This window comes from Polistes fuscatus, unplaced genomic scaffold (assembly GCF_010416935.1).
Source record: "Polistes fuscatus isolate 324 unplaced genomic scaffold, CU_Pfus_HIC Scaffold11, whole genome shotgun sequence".
Lineage (NCBI taxonomy): Eukaryota > Metazoa > Arthropoda > Insecta > Hymenoptera > Vespidae > Polistes > Polistes fuscatus.
The window spans coordinates 672,578-692,987 of NW_025113009.1; the positions used below are offsets into that span (position 1 = coordinate 672,578).

Consider the following 20,410-nt stretch of genomic DNA (forward strand, 5'->3'; position numbering starts at 1 on the left):
TTGGCCGGCGCGTGCTTCCCGCTAATGCTATTAAAACTTTTTTTGTATTCGTTCATTTAACTCTCTTCCCTTTTCATACTTTATATAATCAAATGAATCGACAAAAGCGCCATGCCAACGCGATCAAAATAAATCTTTTTCTTTATCTCGTTTTCTTAACCGCACAATAAAATAACTTATTCTTTGCTTTGCACAATTTATTCTTACAATCAGTTTTCTTATTTCATAGAAATTCTTTTCCCAACTAAAAAAAGGAAAAAAAACTCGAATCCTTTGGTTTCCTCGAAGGAAGATTAGAAAAGTGGTACGGAGAATCTTGGAATCGAATAAGCGAAAGGACCAGTAAGGAAAAGTACAATTTTATAAACCTACGTTCCGAACGAGATTTTTCCACGAGTTCTTTTCTTTCTCCTTTTCTCTTTTCTTCGTCCGAGGGACGTGGAAGTTTTCGAGGAACGATTGGGAAATCGTAACTTCTTTCCCTCGTCATTAAGCTTCGTAGATTCTTGCAAAGACGACGACGACGACGACGACGACGACGACGACGACGACCTTAAAGTAGCCCCTTGGAAGAAAGTCTCGCTCGCTGCCCAGTGATCGATTCTTTGGAGAAATTGGGCCAACAACCGGTGACGTAATTCCATAGCTCTGCCTTATTTCTCGCTTTGGACTAATTATTCGTTCGAAGACTTTTCGTCTTTTCAAGTTCTACAAGCCCCTTCCCTCTTGTTCGTCCCCTTCCATTAACCTCCCTCACCTTTCGTCACCTTCCGTCACCTTTCGTTCCGTTTTCTCCCCCTTCGAGGGAGAAACTTTTCAAATTATAAACGTAACTCCCGTTGTTCCCCGCGATTCGACACGTGCGTGAAATTGTTAGACGACTGTGTCCTGGCAATCCGCTTTGGATATTTTCATCGGTGACAAAGGACTGGGAAAAAATAAAAAAAAAGAAAGAAAGAAAGAAAGAAAGGAGGAAGAAAAAGGGTGAGGGTGGAAGTCGATGGTCCTAGCTCCTCACAAAGACGGACTTGAATTCCCGTCACGGAAACGAGGCCGACGTATTCCCGACACGGAAGCCAAAGGTAACGATGTCTTTGCGGAGAATGGGTATCGACGTGATATCACACGTGATTCCACGTATATTCCGTGCGCGAGACTTCCGCGTCTTCTTCCTATTTTTTTTTCTTTTTATTCTTTCTTCTTTTTTTTCTACAAATTTTTTCTTTTCTCTTTCCATACCCGCGCAGAAATCCAAGTTGAAATGAGAGTATCGATCGTAGGGATGGGTGTATCGACCATCGACCAAAATCTAAGGGACTATTCCCGTTCTTAATAAAAAGGACACGTTTCACTTTGTTCGCGTGAACGATGAAATTTTCGTCCGTATCGGGCGAACGCTCTCTCTCCGAATTATGCAAATAATAATCGGCAATGGGAGGAAGTTACGTAGGTAGATAGATATGTAAGTACGAAGTGGAATCGAGGAGTGCGCTGTAATGGCTTGTAAGTAGGGAAATAACGGCTTCCTCTATCTGGATTGTCCAAAGTTAGAGGCCGCATACGCGTTCGCGAAAGCGCGCAAACACGAGACACGACTTACATCGCTAATGAGCACTGACTTACCACGAACAAACGGGTAAGTTGTTCTCTACCATTTGCCTAGTTTTGCTTCCAATTTCTTCCCACCGTCCTAGACCAAATTTTACCCGAATAAATGATCATATTTTTCACGCGTAACCCTTTCTGTGCGACCATTTCTAATAGTCACAGTTTGAAATCGTTTTATCGGATCGATTTATTTGATCTAAAAGTAGAATCATTTGCTATCTGTTTTTCGAATCATTTTTATTCGATAAAATAACAGAAAGGAACGTTCGATATACTCGTTTCCGTGGTAACGTTAGCGGACATCTTTTTTACTGAATTTTTCAACGGCGACTACTACTGCCTTTAAAAATTGATCGCATTTATTGGCACTTTTTCCGCGTTCGGTTTTTTTTTTTTTTTAACGATGTTTCATGCGACGTTAAAACGCGGACGTTTTAAAAAAGGACAACGTATCAATCCGTACGAGATAACAATAGGTTAAAGGTCGAAGTTATTTTTGTAAAAAGAAACAAGAGGACAACCCTCGCTAGTATAGGGTTGTGCTCGCAGCGCAATGCGTCAAAGGTACGACACCAAGATGATCGTGAGCTTACGTTGACGGTCTTCCATTTCACCTCCCTTCCGATTATATACGTATATACTTTTTTCCTTTAGTCTACAGTCGTTAAGAAGCATCCTCCGTATAGTGATTACCTTAAGGGCTTTTCAACTTCTTAACCCCCGTTATCTTTCCACCCTCGAAACATAAATTCCAAGGCGATCGAGAGATTTCGACGAACGTTCAATCGTCGAAGGTCGTAAGCCCTCGAAAGTCGTTTCGATGCCGAAGTGATACATCGTGCGAAAAAGTTTCAGCCCCGAGGAAAGATAGAAAGAGGGAGAGGGAGAGAGTGGTCGATCGAAGGGTTCATCATAGAGCTAGGATCATGGTCCGTTCCTGGACAAGAACAAGGTAACGTACTTATTGCAAAAGTCCAACGATAATCCCTCGGTGATGTTTGATCCGGTCTGCATTTACCCTCAACCGCAAGGCACCTGACCTCTTAATCCCTCTGAAAACCATTTTTCTTTTTTCTCTGTTTCTTTACCGTTCCCCCTAGTTTATACAGATTTACCGATGTCTTATATCTTTGACGATGAATTTGATACTAACCTTACGAAGGTAACGCGATCATTTCGTTAATAATAATCATATATTTCTAACTCTTCTTTTTATAACTAACAAAGGGAAAGCCAAGTTGACGGTATACCGATTTTTATTAGGCTCAAAACATTTCAGATAACTGAAATATAATTTTTCTTTCCCTTAATTAAACTCTACAAATTTTATTTTTCCATCTAACATTAAATACAAGAATACACGTGAAATCTCTCCCTTGGTTTTCTTGATAACGGTTGAGGAGTATACACTTGCAAAGTTGAAAGTATACACCGTACAACTGTGTAGAATTAGAAAAAAATCGATGTCCTGTTAACTTGGCTCTTTTCTTGTAAATTGAGATAAAAAAGAAAAAAAAAAGAAAAAGAAAAAAAAAACACTACACGCGGATAAAGGTGGTAGAGAAAAATCTCTCTCTTTCTCAGTTGTAATTCTCTCGCGCGCAATCTCTAAGATAGCGTTAGCAACATTTCTTTAGAATGGGATTTCCTCTGTGGAAACTCATTTGAATATTTTTCGAGTGAAATCGAAGGAGCTTTTACGCGGTCGATAAGTAAGCTGGCCGGATCCGTAGTAGGAGAAAGTCTGCTTTGATCGAACGATACACATTACTCTTCGGAAATAAATGCTTTCATCGTTTTCTCGGAAGAGATATCGCCTTCTCGATAACACCGCACACACATCAAAAAGTGTTTTCTTTAGCGTTTTCAATACTCGAGAAAATATTTTCTATATACGGCCGCGAGAGATCAATTAAACACTTTTACAGTCTCTCGGATATCGTACGTGTCGGTCTAATCGCACAATTATAACAAAAATGTTACCTTCTTAAAACAGATTATCGAAAAGAACTATGAAGAGAGGTCTCGAAGATGCTAGAACCTTTTTAGTCTACTAATAATTGATTGACAAGCATTCTTATACGAGGTACGCGTTAAGTCAAGCCAAACCTCTCATATCGTCAATCAACTCGATTCCTTTTTTTCTCCTTCTCGCTTTTTCACTCTTTTCGTACGTTTGTTCTCTCTCTCTCTCTCTTTTTGTTCGTTGGAGTAGTCGTTTGGCAGCTCGAAGCATATACTCTCGTTTACGTATTCTAAATCGTCTTAGCAATTACGTCGTTAGGTCTATACAGTTCAATTAAGCCGACCAAACTCGTCCTTCCCACCGTCGTGTCCTATTACCTTCTCTTTCTAATCCTTGTTCGCCGCCGTTGCTGCCAACGCCAAGGACGATAACGAGGAGAACGAGGAGGAGGAGGCTCAAATTAGGCGCTCGAGGATTTAATTGCGTCGGCGCACACCAATTCGAACTCGGATGGCATTGAGACGATGAAGGCATTTTGCCGCGAATTACGGCACACCGTCTCGCGCTATTCTCTAATACCGAGCTCTAGTACGATTAAAAGTATTAAAGCCATTCAACGATCCTTTAGGTTGTTCTTTCGATAAAAACGGACGAGTAGAATTGGCGAAATAAATTTTGAAAAAAGAGTACACGTGAATGATAGTCGAACGGTTCACGTATTTTCTTTCTTTATAATCGTAAAGGGTTGCTTTTATACAAATTCATTATCATCATTTAATTTTTCTAATCTACTGTTGGACATGGGTTTCCTCTAAAGTTCTCCAATTTCTTACAATTTGGCATGTTGACGGGTTGGCTAGGAAATTGCGTAGAAGTGATATGATAGTTTGCGAATAGAATTGTAGGGTAGAACATGATTTTTTCCGATTGTTACAGGTAAAAGAAAATTAAGACTGGAGTCCTTGAAGTAGATCTGTCTCATTCGGAATCGCGAACAGGGTTTACTAGCTACTCTATGTAAATATTCGTTGAAATTCGTCAGAGTTTCAAGGATAACTGAACAGAGAGTGTGTGAGAGAGAGAGAGAGAGAGAGGTGGAAGAAAGGAGGAGAGGGAGGAGGAAAGGAAAACTCGATAACTATGCATTATCGTGTTACAGCAAGCCACGCGAATAGTTTGTCCGCATTTAATACGAGAAGACACAAAGCACGAGAATGCTTTCTGCGTTGCATCGGCTGGTTGGCTTTCAGGGACTAGCCACTTGACTCTCGATGCGCTCTAAACACGTTTTAGTTTAGCGGTCGAATATTAGAACACTGCTGTGGAACATCTCGCTCTGTAGAGCTTTCATTACTTCGAGTAAAACGGTCAAATAATAATGTCGACCTATACGCAAGTATAACAGTAGACGTTGAATGTTACGCAATTGAAATGTAGTTTAAATCGAAGAAAACGAATAGAATCTTCCGTTACATTATTTCTTTTACAATAACCTATAATAATATTTATTCTACCAATACACTTCCGCTTTCCATTCGTCACCTTATATAAACTATACTACAAAACATAACAATTGATAATGAAAAATTCAAATCGATAACTGACTTTATATAAAATTATCTCAACACACTCTTCTCTCAGGCCTTCTCCGCTTTCCTTCTCTCTTTCCTATCACTCGTTTTAGTATTTCTACGTCTTTCGCATCCAGACTTGGTATCTTTTCTATTCAATAAGAAACTATATATTTCTATATGCGAATAGGAAGAGTTAATAAGTATCAACGGTAGAATATACGATAGACCAATACACAGAGTCCATTCCCCCGGCTTGGTGCTAACGACAGTGTTATTCTCTGCCTTCGTACAACTCTCCCTTGGTGAATGTATAACCCAACCCCAGCGTGCGCCATCGGCGCCTCTATTCTCGACGGCGCCCGGGGTCGTAATTAGTTTGTGGCTTCAGACCGATCTCCGTCAACCTTCTACTCTTTCGCGATAAAAGGAGAGACAATGCTGCCGGCCTGGCTGGCTGGCAGCCTAGCCACCCCACGTTAGTCTACAATATCCCAGAATAGGACTCGGAACGAGAGACCGAGTCAACGATGCTGCCAATGACGAGGAAACCAAGACTCGTCGATGTCGGACGACAAACTCCGAGCCCGAGACAAGCCGATTAAGAGAGGGAATACGATGAGAATACTTAATTTCATCAAAACAATGGAAAAATATCCTTACCAATTCGTATATCTATCAATTTACATTGATATTCGCGAAAATAAATTCTATACGATTATTGACTATCCTCTCTTAGAATAAAATCTAAAAATTAACGACAACGGGGGACTCCGAATTTGATGAAAATTTCATCGAATCTCGTCTATCTACGGAAATCGAGTAAATCGAGTCGACGTAGAATCAGTCGTAATCGTATTAATAAAGTGCGACGTTAATTATCTATGTACCAGCGTAACAAAGTAAAAATACATCGTTAGATTTTGTCGTGCCAGTAATTCTCGTCTCTCTGTTTTTTTATCTCTTGCACCAGTGTCAAGAAAGAAGAAAGAAATGAGACAAAGAAGAGTAACGAAGCGGAACGTTGGAAGAACATATAGATCGAAGAGTATAGTAGTATCGTCGAATATCGGCTAGGGTCCCATGAGAGGGTGAATAAATTGATTCCGAAATGCAACGTCTGTTATCCGAGCGTTTCTCTTTTAGTTTTCTTCCGTTCACTCTGCCACGAAAGAAGTTGGCAGGAAGTTCGCAAACGATTACCCTCCGCCTCCTCCTCGTACTTTCTCTCTTCTAAAGACGACAGAGACTACGCTGAACGTTCCGACTGAAAAGACCATACGACGCGGTCGCCCTCTTCGAAAGGGACTACACACGAGCTCGGGTTCTTCGATCTTCCTTTTCTCTCCTTTTTTCTTTTTTTCTTTTCTCATCTCTTCTCTTCCTTTCCATCCCTTTTTCTCTTCCCACATCTGACACTGCTCTGGCTCCGAGCATCGTGGCGAAACTTTCTCGAAAGTGGCTACTACGAGGAGGAGGAGGAGAAGGAGATGGAAAGAAAGATATATGTGTATACGTACATGTGTGTATGTAGGTAGGAAGTAAAGGAAGATGAAGAGAGTATGAAGAAAGAAGGAGACGGAGATGGTGGAAATGGAGGTAGTTCCAGTGCTACTACTGCTGCTTCTGCTTCTGCTGCTGCTGCTGCTGCTGCTGCTACTACTACTACCGATGCCAGTGGTACGAGCTTATATTCATGGAGACAGCGCCAGATGTGCAGTAACGGTACCTGGACGTTGAACGACCCTCTCTCTGCTTCCAAAACGATATTTCTCCTACCTCGGACACGTTTATCGTTCCTCGCGTCGCGCTGCACCAGTAAAGAAGAACCACGTTCCGGCACGTAGGTTCTCTCTCTCTCTCTCTCTCTCTCTATCCCTTTACCCCTCGTTCCACTTTCCTATCTCTCTTCTCTCGTTTCGTAACCTCGCGGAAATTCTTCAAATTCGGCCGCGACGTATGTCGAGTTCTCCGCATTTGCAACTCGACCACAGTTTGGGATTTGATTAATCAATTTCGTCGTTTAATAAAAATGCAATAAAAGATGATTGGAAAGCACTGCATCTACGTATTTGATTTTTCTTCTTTCGGCCTCGTCGTACATATGTAGGTATAACTCTTACATATTTGATAGGACGCGTCGTAAAAAAGATCTTAGATATTCTTTACGAATATATTCTCCGCATCTAAACGTTAAAAAGATTCTCTATTACGACTTATTACGTTTCTATTCAACAGGTTGCTCTATTCGCGAACTTATAATCTTTTTTGAAATATTATATACGATTTTGAAGTTATATCGATGCTAACTCATTCGTAGAATACAAGTTTCTGTAAGTAAATTTAGAAAAGCAGATTACATTTCATGCGTTATTAATATTAATGCTTCCTATCACCCGGATCGCGTTCGTACGATCTCACAGGAGAAGTTGTAATCAAAATTCATTTAAATCAGTAGAAGCGGTTAAGCTGGAATTATTAGGGAGTTTTGGTATTAAAGGACTGTGGATAAATTTTCAATGCGATCTCTAATACCGTAGGAGAGATTAATTCTAGTTGAAATTAATTTCGCAAAAATTTCGTTCTCCGCTTACAAAGAGGATCAAGAATTTTGAAAGTTCGGTTTTCGTTCGGGGAAAATTCGTTACGGACGTTCTAGCTACTAATCGAATATATAATAAGGAAAAGCTCAACGTTCTTTCCTTCGTTATGTTTCGTTTCATAAAAGAGAAATTCAATATATATTTTCTCAAAGGCAAATCTTTTCGCGAGATTTTCGTACGTTTACTTTGAAATCGAGCAAAGTATAAATTCTCCAACGATAAATCGGATGCAACTCATTGAAATGATTCACTTTCGTCGAACTGTTACACTCTTTATAAAATGCGTTTTCTCGAGAATGCGAACATATGAAACGCAAAATCTTCCAGAATCTCATTTCATTTTCCTATATATATATATATACACATAGGTATTCGTATTTCCACTCCATCTATGTACTTACGTACGTACGTATTAAACGTGTCTCTTCCGTTCTCCTTATCAAGATTCTTCCCTGTGGATTTATTTCCAAATACAAAGAAAGCAGCGAAATAAGTTAGGTGCTTTTACCAAGAAAGAAAACTTCAAATCTTTTTCGAGATACGAGAAATAGGAAAGGAGAAGAAATTTCGCTTCAAAAGTAGAGGACGCGTCTTTCCATAAAATTCATCATCCTTTTCTTCTTCTTCTTCTTCTTCTTCGGACGTCATAAAAAATTTTATGTACCAACACCTACGCCACATGTCGTGTACCAACCATGCTTAGAAATCTAATCTATTAAACCTTTTATTAATATTTCTCTTATTAATAATTGTCTTTCGAATGGTCAAAACTTTTCCAGTCTTATCAATTTGACAGATGTTAAACCTTACGATAACGTTCGCGTTTCTTCATTTCCCAATTTTAATCGAAATAAAAAAGGATTAATATTTGCCGAAATTCAATTCCATTTATAGAATAAAAATGCGTAAAATGTTGTTCCTGCTTATTATGCAATAAACGTATCGAATATTCCTTTCGAATGATCATTTCTATCACGTACGTCGGATCAAGGATATGAGAGAAGGGAGATCGAAGAACACGTCGAAGAGAAGAAACACGTGTAAAGTGACCTGTAAATATAATTTATTTCTACCCTTGGTCCGAGACTGGCTTTTTTATCTTCCTTCGAGTGTTCGCTTTGAGTACGGTAGTTACCTACGTGTTGCATGCACCCACGCGTTTAATCGACACTTCAAAATGTATTGCTCTGTTAAAAAAAAAGGTAACCGTTGAAAAAAAAATGAACTTTCTCCAATCTGCTCGTAAAAGTTCGACATCAAACGCAAATATGAAAAATCCTATCGGAGCGAGTAAATAATAAAGTAGTATTAGAAAAATCGTAAAACCTTAAACGAACTTCGTCCCAAATCCATTGATCGCTGATTGGTTCGAGAAGCAAACTACTCGTACCTATCTATACTAACTTTGTCTGTAAAATTGTCGATATCGCCAGGGAGATCGAAATGGCGAATCAACCATGAAGTTTGTAAAGGAGAAAGTTAGCTCGAAACGAACGAATACAGCACCGTATATAGTTTCATCTATATGTGTGTGTGTGTGTGTGTGTGGTACTTATGGTGGTTCTTTTCTCTTCTCCTTCTTTTTTTCTTTCATATATTATTTTCTCTCTATGCTCATCATTTCATTGTATTTCTCTTCTTTCGAGAGAAAACGTAGCAGTCGTAGTTGTAGGGCTCGTGGTTTATCGTTTCCCTGCGAACCTTCCTGCAAAACTCTCCCCCTCCAATGAACTATCGTAATTAAGCCAGCTAACATGAATTTTACAAGTATGAGGTAGTAAATGTAATACCTCCTGACAAACTTTCACGGTAAAGTCGTAAATCTTTTATAATTTAGATATACCTGTAAGGAGTTCAATCTTCACAGGTTAAATTTCTTGACGCCAGAAGATTTATCAATCGATTGAAAATGTACAGCGACAAGTTGTCTCTCCGACATGCACTTCTTCGCTATTTCGATCTCAAGAAAACTCCGTCATAAAGGACACGTAGAGTTTGATTTGAATACTTTCGAAACGGTAATTTTAACGCGAGGGACAAAGAATGTTTCGAATGACAACCGACAAAATTTGCAGATGTCAAGCTGCAAGAATTGCGAGAGGAAAATTCAGCTTAAATACTTTTACAGTTGTCGAAAATGTTAAACGTTACTCAAATGGCCGTATAAAAACGTTTGCGTGCTATGAGAAAAATTCGTAAGGAAGAAAAATACCATATGTATTAAAAAAAACACAATAAGAGGAAGGAATAGAAAAAATGAGAAATCTTAACGATCTCGCAGAAAATAAAATTATTTTGTCCTCTTTTTTTTGTTTTCTTCCTTCCAACATAAGTTTTATAATCGTAGGAGGAAAATTCATACTTTCTTTTGGATACATCGATCGTCGTTAAATTTGATTTAAAGTATGATAGGTTCCATTTCCATCGACATACCTGGAAAATCGGTTAGTACTGTTTTGTATTTTCCAAGCCGCTATTATTCATGCTGTCTGTAAAGTAAGCAAGGAGGATGGCGTGTTTTCACGCTTTGTTTGTTCTTCGTATCTCGACGAGCAATCGGATGGAACGAACAAACGTGCTTCTCTTGAATGAAAACAACTTAAATTTCCCTTGGGTATACCGTCGCGTTTAATAATTTTCCTCTATATCGATATATCGCGTCGTATCTTTCTTTAGCATTGGAAAGAAAATCGGCGAATCTTCGCGTGTTCATTACGTCGGATTTTGACGAATAAAACACCACTTCTTACCGAATTAGTGTACTCAACGGAAACGAATTTAAAGTAATAATTACATAAACCGTTTTCCTCCGTAGCGAATTTCCCTTTGTTAAATTCGTTTAACGAGTTTTCTTTGTGCATTTATCTCTCGTCAAAAGAATGCACTTTAAAAACGTCAGCGTCACCGTATAAAACGATGATACTTTGACGATATTTTTATTTACTCACCGTGACAGCTTTTTTATATTCTATCGTTGCGTACAAATTTTCTAGTGTGCTATTAAAATAAAAGAAGAAAAAAAAAGAAAAAAAAAGAAAAAAAGGGAAAAGGAAACAAAGAAACAAGAGAAACGGAAAAAAAACAAAAAAAAGAAACGAAGAAAACGACTACCCGAAGTGCGTCTCTACGAAAAAGCCCAGCTGCCACGATAACTGTAGCAATCGAGGATTAAAAACGTGCCATTTTTAAAGCGGAATTCTTGTTATTACATCGGCCGGGATGACTTATTGTATCGCGCTAACATCGCGCGTTCGGTCGTCGGGCAAGTTTTAACGAGAATCGCGATGTATTTTCCGAACTGCCAGCCGTAAAGCGGTGGAAGTGCCTGCAGCCAGGTGGGGAAAATTGCAGTACTAGCAATTTGCAAATATTATCCAAGGGGGAAAAAGAAAAAGCAAAGACGTTTGCCAACGAAAAGAACAAAACATTCTTTCGAATTACTGACAACGACGAGGACGACGATTATATTTGCTCGTACTTCCCTTTTCTTCCGAGAGAAGCACGACGATCTTTTAATGTTAACAATGAGCTTACGTTGCTAGATGAAAACGTATGACAATCTATCTAAAGAAACTCTGTTTTACTTATCAAATATTTAGTTATATTCTTATTATCTTATTATGTAGGTACTTTTATGTAAATAAAAAAGATTAAAAATGTTTGTTTTACTCGAGTAAAAGCAGTTAACGTAAAAACGCGTCTTCTTTTCGACACATTTATTCTTCATGGTACGTCGACTACCCTTGGACGTTCCGTAGTCAACTTTGAATCTCTTCCATGAGCGTATATTTTTACGATTTAAATCCGCTAGAGAATTACGAGGAAAAAATATTTTCTAAAGCGAAAAGAGCGCAACGCACAGACTTTTGCGAAACTTTAAACTCCCTGGAATTGTATTCGAGGAAAAGCTTGGAACGAGGCGACAAAGAAGCTGCGAGTCAAATTTCTTAAAAATTTCTCGGATACTCCGAGAAAGCAGCTGTCAAAGTATAAAAGGCGAACGCATCCAAAGTCTATCTGACTATCACTCGGAGAGACATTTCTCTCTTGCGAAAATAAAAGTAGATATCTTACGTAACAGAATCCTCCTTGTCACTCTCTTTCCGTTATTTGCCCATTAAAGATTTGATAAATGAATTGCTGACGCGTATTTTTGATTAAATTAAATGAATCTCGAGTAAAATAGTTTAAATATAGCTATACGTAAATTCTCAAAAAAAAAAAAAGTAGAATTCGCGAAACAAATAATTTTCATTTATTAAAGTTAATCATATTAGATTTTAGACAAAAAATGGAAGCTCAATCCGAATAACGATGACCTGTTTCGAATTAACTCTTTATTAACTGTATCCTCGCGTTCGGGGATTTTATGATAAAATAAAATAGAAGAAAAAAAATATAAAAGAAAATCAAAAATGTCTGTCAAGCTTTAGTAATCGTTACACGAACACAAAGGATCTTTCTTTTATTCTTTCTTTTTGTTTTCTCTCTGGTATAGCGAAGGTCGCGCTCTGCCGGTGAAATACTTGAAAACCACCCCGAGAAACTCGCTTACGTGTCCGTAACAGTGTTGTTCGTACGACTTTTAATTTTCCGTTTCTCTTTTTCAAGACATACAGCGGGTATTCTCGTGCCGTAGAAAATAAACCTCGAAAAGTTTTCTAATTTTCGCGAGCACTTCCTTTGATTCGCGACTCTAGCTCGAAAGAACGACCGAAACTGATGCGAAACTAAATTGTGGGAAAAAGATAGTGGGTAGAAGAGAAGAAGAAAAAAAAAAAAAAAGCAAAAATAAAAAAAAAGCATCGGTAATATTCATTCGAAGCAACATGCATTCTTCGATCTGCAACGCATATATGGAGTTTGAAATTCGTATGTACGTGCACATATAGGATTTCCGCTAGCGTATCTATGAATATGCATTGTAAAACATTTCAAAGGAGGCTTTCGAGGGCACGTTTCCATGCTTCTTATTAACTTTTCTCCTTTTCCTTTTTTTTTCTTTTTTTTTCTTTTTTTATTCGCGATCGTTTACCATAAAAAATGTGAACACAGGTTGGTTTCTATATTACGTTGTAATGTACCATATATCTATATATCGCGTAGAATATATATATATAAGTTTAAGATAAAGGAGAAAAACACAAGTCACGAAACGAATATTCGCGTGGGCGACGCGGGCATTGAAAAATAATTTCACGCTCGTCCAAGAATCCGTCGAATTTATTTAACAACGTTCGTCACGTCGAACGATCTATCCTGGCTTAAGGTAAATCCTCGTCCAAAGTGGAGTCGGCGCTCTTTGGGATTTATAGCGTTATCGAGCATAGGTTTCGCGGCTTTCTAACGCACGCTAGATAAACGATAGACGTAGACGGATAGAAAAATAGGGAATAGAGTCTCATCCCGATTCTTCTTATACTCCACTTAACCATACGATTCTCTTTAAATCTCGATAACGTTCGAGAAATAAGTCTAATAAATTCCAAGATCGTTAGAGAAGAAAACAACAATTTCGAGATATTTATTAGTTATCCCATTAAAAAATGATATTCCACTCGGAATAATTGGCCTTATTTCAACGTAAATTTTGCAACCGCGTGAAAATCTCATCGCGCAACGCGTTCTCTCGCCCGAGTAAATTTGTTTCGGGAGGAAAATAGAGCTCTGCTAGGTGAAACCAATGAATCTTTTTCTCCGGATAATATTCCATCTCTTTTCAAGACGACATCGATGTTCAAAGTCGTAGCTCCTTTTTATTAAACGAATGCCAATTTTATCGGAATATCGAACGTCCGATGGTATGTCTTCGAAGAATCTTTGTACCTTTTCTCCAAGGATATGCGCGTTCCGGTGTGATGCACTTCTTTCAACGGAATCTTTCTACTCCTTTTACTCTTTTTATTTATTTCTTTCCGTGATTTTCTGTCTTCGAGATGGGAATCGAATGAAAAGAAAAAAGAGAGAGAGAGAACCGTAAAGATGCGTCTTTTCTTTCGATTGACTTTCTTCGAAGCACCATCTCGCGATCGTTTGATCGAGCAATGCAAACGATTTTCACAGAGAAACGCGATTCGTCCTTGTAATCAGCTGACAGGTAGATTCGAGAGCTTGGCATACCGCAACAAGAGAAAGAGAGAGCCTTTGTCCTCTTTTTCCGCGGCCAATTTGTCTTCCAGCAGGACACGCCTTTTAATTTAACGAGTGCCACTTTCATCGGAATATCGATGCTGAATCGCGTTTTATTGCTTCGACTCGAACGACGCGACGCCCACGTTCATTCGTTTTTCCTTCTCTCTGTTCGTTCATTCGATATTCGAAGCTTCTCCCTCTTTCTCTCTCTCTCTCTTCCTTTAACGAGAACGCGTTCGATCCGCGATCGACCGATCTTTTCCACTCGACAACGGGAAAAAAGTGTAAAAACGCGATCTCCAGAGCAGGATCGTGTGCTTTTTCGCGCTCGATATTTTTATCAATCGAGCTACTTTGTTCTTTTATGTTAGCCGTGTCGTTCGAGAGTGGTCTCTCTCTCTCTCTTTCTTTTTGTCGTTTAGAGTTAATCTCGCGAACGTTCGGTCAAACGAAGATCAATTTTTTGTTCTGATCGCGAATAGATAGCAAAGGCAGGAAATCATTTAGATACGAATAGGAAGATTCGTGTTACTCGTCGGTACGTATATGAATAAATTACTCTGTGCTTGTTTGCCTCGCGTCCGTCCTATCTCCAACCATTTTACCATGGAAAATCAATATTTATCGATAGGTGGATAAGGATAAAGACTCGCTTTACGTAAATCGCTTTTAAAAGGATGTCTTTTATCGGTCAGGAGCGCGCGAACACTTTATCTTTCCGTACCACGTGTAGAATAGTGTTCCCTCATCGTGCACAATCTTACGGACAGTCGAGCCGAACCGAGCAGAACGCGTCCAAGTTAATCCTTTGAATTTATCTCTCGCCTCTTTTTCCGCGACAAATTCGTTATTCCCTTTTTCCCTTTTGACATTACACCTCCGAAAGATCAACGATTCCAAATATACGAGTTTATCGATATTTATCTCTTCTCTTCCCACAATTGATTATAAATAAATACTTTGGAATACTATTTTCTAATACATACGTAGGAATTGTTTGAACGTAAAACGATCGTTTGAGATTTATCCTACGACCCATCGAAAGAATATCGGATTGTCCGATGGAAAAGGGATTGGGAATTTGGCCTTTGCTCTTTTACCCGGCAAATCGGGTCTCCATAAGCGGATGTTACTTTTAAGCGTGCGAGAGAGAGAGAGAGAGAGAGTTGCCTACCGACCTGGTTTAGAGGACGGAAGGCGTCATAAAGGGGACCTAAGGATCGGCCGTAATTAATTCGTCGACGCAATGATGTCCGTCTTTCGTAGATAGAACCAAGAGAACCGATCCATCCCCCTTTTCCCGTCCCTCGTATCCTCTTTCTATCTCGTCCCTTCTAACTTGGCCCCGCTCCTCCTTCCTTCTTCCTCCTTGCGATCCTCCTTCTTTCCCTCACGGACCATCGGCAAAGTTCGTTCGTAGAATTTAAGCAGGGCTCACTATCGACCTGACGAGCAACCTCGGCGTCTGCGTCGACGTGTGAGTCGCGCAGACGCCCCGACACGGTCCGGGTTCTCCAATCGATTTCAGATTTTACAGCATAACGAGGCCGACTACTGCCCAAAAATTCCTCTACACGCATCATCCTCCCTTTCCCTTCCCGTTCTTCTCTTACTCATCCTCCTCCTCCTCCTCCTCCTCCTTCTTCGAATCATCCGATCGACAACGATATTCTTTTCGATACAAAATTGCCCTCCCTCCCCTCATTTCCTCTCACCTTTTTTGTTCTTCCCTAAATACGATTTACCTTCCCTCCTTGAAAAACTATCCAAGTATTCGGATTTACGTACGGTCGATGCTCGATCTCGATCCTCAAACCAATCCAAATAGCAGCTGGTCGGACGACTCCTTATATAAGACGTCTTATCCGTCAACTATATCTATGTATTATACTTTTTTTTAATCTCGAAAAACTCTTACTTTTATGTGGCTTACGCGAAGTAAAGTTCTGATTAGCATCCGATCGACTTTTCGGTCATAGACTTTGAATTCTCTAGCTTAACGAAGCGCCACCGACTTTACAAAGAGATCTTTCTTCCTCCCCTTACGATTTCTTTACAAAGAACAAATCCGAGCTCGTTTTTCTCCGATCGAAGCTAAGGTCGTAGAAACGTGAAACGATTATTAAACCAAATCCTATATTCTTCATTATCCAACATCCTTCGGCCGAACAAATCCACGTAGTTTTCGTCAATGAAAAAACAAGCAGGAAAAAGAAAAATAAAAGAAAAAAAAATAAAGAAAGAGAGAAATAGGAGAAGCCAATTTTTCCAAATAAAACGTTAATTTTTATTGGCTTCCAAGCGTAGGTTGTCGATCCCAAAGGATCGAATGTTCTCCCTCTCTCTCTCTCGAACGAGGGTCGAATGAAAATTCAATTAGATTCGATTAGTGAAAGTAAAGAAAACGATCATGAATGACTGTGCCAGAAATTTTCGAACGACGAATTCTTTTTTTCAAATTTCTAACGAACGGTCTTTCGAATACAAACGCGTTGGTATGTGCGTAGATTGGGGACGCAAATACGCTATAATAAAATATAACAACGGGGAGCTAAAAAAACGATTTGTTAAACACTCTTTTCTCGCGTATCCAATGGAAATCGCATCGAGATGGATGAAATAAAAGAGGTTGGAATAGCGCCGAGGTGTCGACTCGTGAAAAAGAAAGAAGGAGGAATTTTCGTGATCAGTCCTTTTATACGGGCGTTGTCGGATAGTTGCGGGAAGAAACCGCGATGCCGACGGTAAATAAATGGTCTGCCGTGTCGGTGAATTATCGTCTGTAAGCGTCTAAAGAAGAAGGTAAATAAAAACGAATAAGCGAGACTACGATCTGATGACAAAGCGGCTGATTCTGTCGTCCTCCATCTGCTTCTGCTTCTGCTCCTCCTCCTCCTCTTTCTCGTTTCGAGGATCGATGTGAACAAGAAAACGGGGGGAAAAAAAAGCAAAGTCCTATGGAACGAGTGGAGGATTAAAAGTGGACTTTTACCTGACACTCAAATGCTTTTAAAATTGCAACTGTCAATATATGTTAGTTTCCTTGGGATACCGCAAACGACGAAAGGTCATCCTCGCGTCCGCACCCCTCTCTTCGTCCTTTTTCTTATCAAAACTTTCTTCCTCCTCTTTGAACTTTAACAGTTGGAACGAGGTAGGCTTCCCATTTCAAATTAGATCCTACTTTTGTATACAAAAATACGTTAAGTTGGTCGTATTTGTATTTGGATTCCATTAGATGGGCCGAACGACCATCGGGTTACTCGACTAAAAGCAAACAGTTTCTATAACGAGTTTCGAATCATGTAACTGTCTGTCAATGTATAGAAAAATCGGGTATTAAAAGACTCCGTTTGTGTCGATTATCGAGTCAAATCTGTACTCTTATCCAAGTTGAATGGACATAATTCGTTTGAAATTCGTCATTAAAGTCAATAGACCATTATATAATATCGTGCCTTCTACTTTCCTTTGATTTACCACCTATCAATATTGCGAAAATGTTTTAAATCCGAAACCTTCTTTCTCTCAGTTTGACCTGCCTGTTTAAACGATACTCGACACCAAAGTTTCAAAGTGGTCACGGATCAAGTTTCTCGATAAAAAAGTTTGATCGGTTAGAACAAAAATACATAGAACCCAAAGTAAGTATGTGTTTAAGAGAGAATGTGTATGCGTCATTAAATCGAAGAGGACGAACCACAAATCGTCGGTATCACAGCATTATAAATGGTTAGCAATAAGCGTTGAACGTTTACATATCAGATCGACTCTAATTTGCAAAGCACACGTTTACTTTGATCTGCAAGCGATGTCGACACTTCATCGAACCGTTCGTATTAGTGTACGAACGAAAGAAAAAGAACTAAATGGATGGATGGATGGATGGATGGATAGATGAATGGATGGATATGTAGTTGGATAGGATGGATAGACAGAGACAGAGGTAGAGAGGAAGGAGGGGAGGAGCTTAGAGCCAATCCGGCGAAGCAACTCGTATTGCAAATTAGGTTAAATCCGAAATCTTGGTAGTAGTCCTGTTCATCCTCTCTCTGCCTTCCAACCCCGAAGCACCGAATCGGTAGGACGAGCGAAAGCCATCGATTATTCGTGCGTGTGTGCTTGACTCTTTGAAGCGTAGAGAAGGTGGACCGAGGTCAGGGCTGATTCGAACAAAATCGTAGTTCGTTCTACGAGAAATAAAGGATAGTTTGCCTTCTACGTTATTTGATTCCCTGGTGATGCGTTAACGGAGGGGAAAAGTGCTTATACTAAACAATTTATTGTTTTCCACAGACGTAGCTTAGCCGTTGAGATCCAGTCTCTTCCCTTCTATTCACAATAACACCCTCGTCCATCGTTTACGGCTACCATACGCTCACGGACATTATACTTATCGACGTGTGAAACGGTTGAAAAGGTATTTTCTCGTCGACTAACAAGAACAACTACTAATACACGGATGCGAGTGGGTATGCATAATCATTGATGGAACCTCCTCTAGTTGTTGTCCGTCGAATCGAGTCGAAAGTATAAAAAGAGATTGGCAAGTTTTATAACTAGAGTTTATTGGAAAGAGAATATATGCCTTTAGAAAAATTTATGAGATAATTCACGCGAGACGCGATCGCAAAAAGATAAAAGTGAAAAAACAAACGGTAAGCGTACTCGATGGATAGAAAAAGGGCGAAAAGGAGAAAAAGAAGGAGAAGAAATAAGAGAGTATTTTTCGAATAGGATTTATCTTTTCCCGATTGTCCGTGAATTCGAACGACTAAATCACGCGAATTTCATTTCTGTCCGGCTGGAGGACATTACCGTTCGTTTGAACGGTTCTGCGAGCGAGAAACGATTCCAGTCCCTTCGGTCTCCGGTCATCGGCGCTGATATCGGACGTTTTTCTTCTCGGCAAACTGCCTTTTCCCTCCGTTCGTGGTAGAGACGATGGCACAAACCTGGTGGACACCCTTAATTGCCTTTCTCCGAAAATCTGCTGGCTGCTGCTGCTTCCACCGAAAGCTAAAAAATTCTTCCCACGCGATCTCTTAAAGCTACGAGAAAATCCTTTGCCTTTTTCTTACCACGACTTATATTTCCCTTGTACGTTTGATACCCTCGGCTCTTCACTTTTATTTAAGTACACCTAATTCTGTTTTTACACGATAGATACGTTCCCGAAGAATACGTGTACGAAAAATTCGTGTAAAAAAATATATTGCATCTATGGAAAAATTGAAGATTGATTTTGGTCTTAAAAATCACCAAAAATAATACAATAAGTCGCGTAAAAAGAGAATTACATTTTTTTTCCTAATTCGTGTAAAAGAAATTCATATATAAAAACAGAATTTTGGGTGTATACGATCCTACTACTACTCGTGTGTTGAAATAGAAAGGTAAAGTCATGTTTTCTTCTCACTTTCAATCGGGCTCAAATTAATGAACTATTTTTACGACGCTCGATAACTTCGTCGTAACCATCGATTTTCTTCGTAAATTACATACTAACATAACTACTCGCGCATAGTTGACCTTTTTACTTATTCTCATTTTTAAATTTCCTTGACATGAAATGAAACGTTAATTAGCTTCGATATGGTTGAGCTTTTGTAAAAATATTCTTGGAAAGTTTCCTTAGAAAGAGTAGTAGTTTTTTTCCTCTCCTACTCTACCAAGAAAAAAGTCTCCGCTTGCATACGTCACACAGTGTGACCAAATCCCGAAAACGTATAAAGAAGTTCAACACAAATTTTCGTTTGGAGACTTTTAACCATAGAAATATATTTAATGGACTACGTAACGTTTTTTCCAACCATTTTTTTTTTGCTCATGCACTCCTTTAAATTATCAGTTGAAACGTAAGCGTCGAGCGCATCGCATTTTTGACTCGCTGCGTCCTCAAAATTATGATCTCTTTAAACGCGCATAATGCAGTTAATATATATATATACGATTTCAACATATAAATATGAAATTTTATATAAAAATAATATTAGATTCGTAATCAGCGACCTCGAGAACACTGAGAAATATTAATTATCGATAAAACGAAACTACATCTTGAACTTTTGGCCACGTTTTCGAGATTTGACCACACTTTAGGTTCGCAAAATTTTGATAATGCGATTCCTGACAAAGTCGGTTCAAAGCGATGGCGTATCTATTTACGTTGCAGGACTTGCGATTGACAGAAAGTTAGTTCCTCGGCTATCATCGTCAAATTACGGAAATCAATTCGTATCGGCTGGCATCGTATGTTTGATACTACGTAAACGAGAATTGGAAATGATGGTGAAACACAGAGGACGCGCGACACACGGATTTCAAAACGACAAACTTCCTAAAGCGAACCGAGTCCTGCGAGTATCGAATTCTCGAATTGTCCATCGTGGCTTCCAACTGGGCGTTCGATTGACTTTCGGTCGAAAGAAAACTGTATACAAACTCTGTATACATTAGACGTAACGTAAACTTCCTAAAAAGGATGATGTTTTATATTAAATAAAGGAAAATATAATAATATTATAGTT

At 39.2% G+C, this 20,410-nt stretch overlaps 1 long non-coding RNA gene across 1 annotated transcript in view; it reads left to right on the forward strand.

The window, feature by feature from the left end:
* The first annotated feature begins 2,158 nt into the window (after positions 1-2,158).
* LOC122526339 overlaps positions 2,159-20,410 on the forward strand; it is a 40,206-nt gene continuing 21,954 nt past the window's right edge. The window contains exon 1 of the long non-coding RNA XR_006306029.1: positions 2,159-2,560. This is a non-coding gene — a long non-coding RNA (uncharacterized LOC122526339). The remainder of the gene's footprint in view (positions 2,561-20,410) is intronic.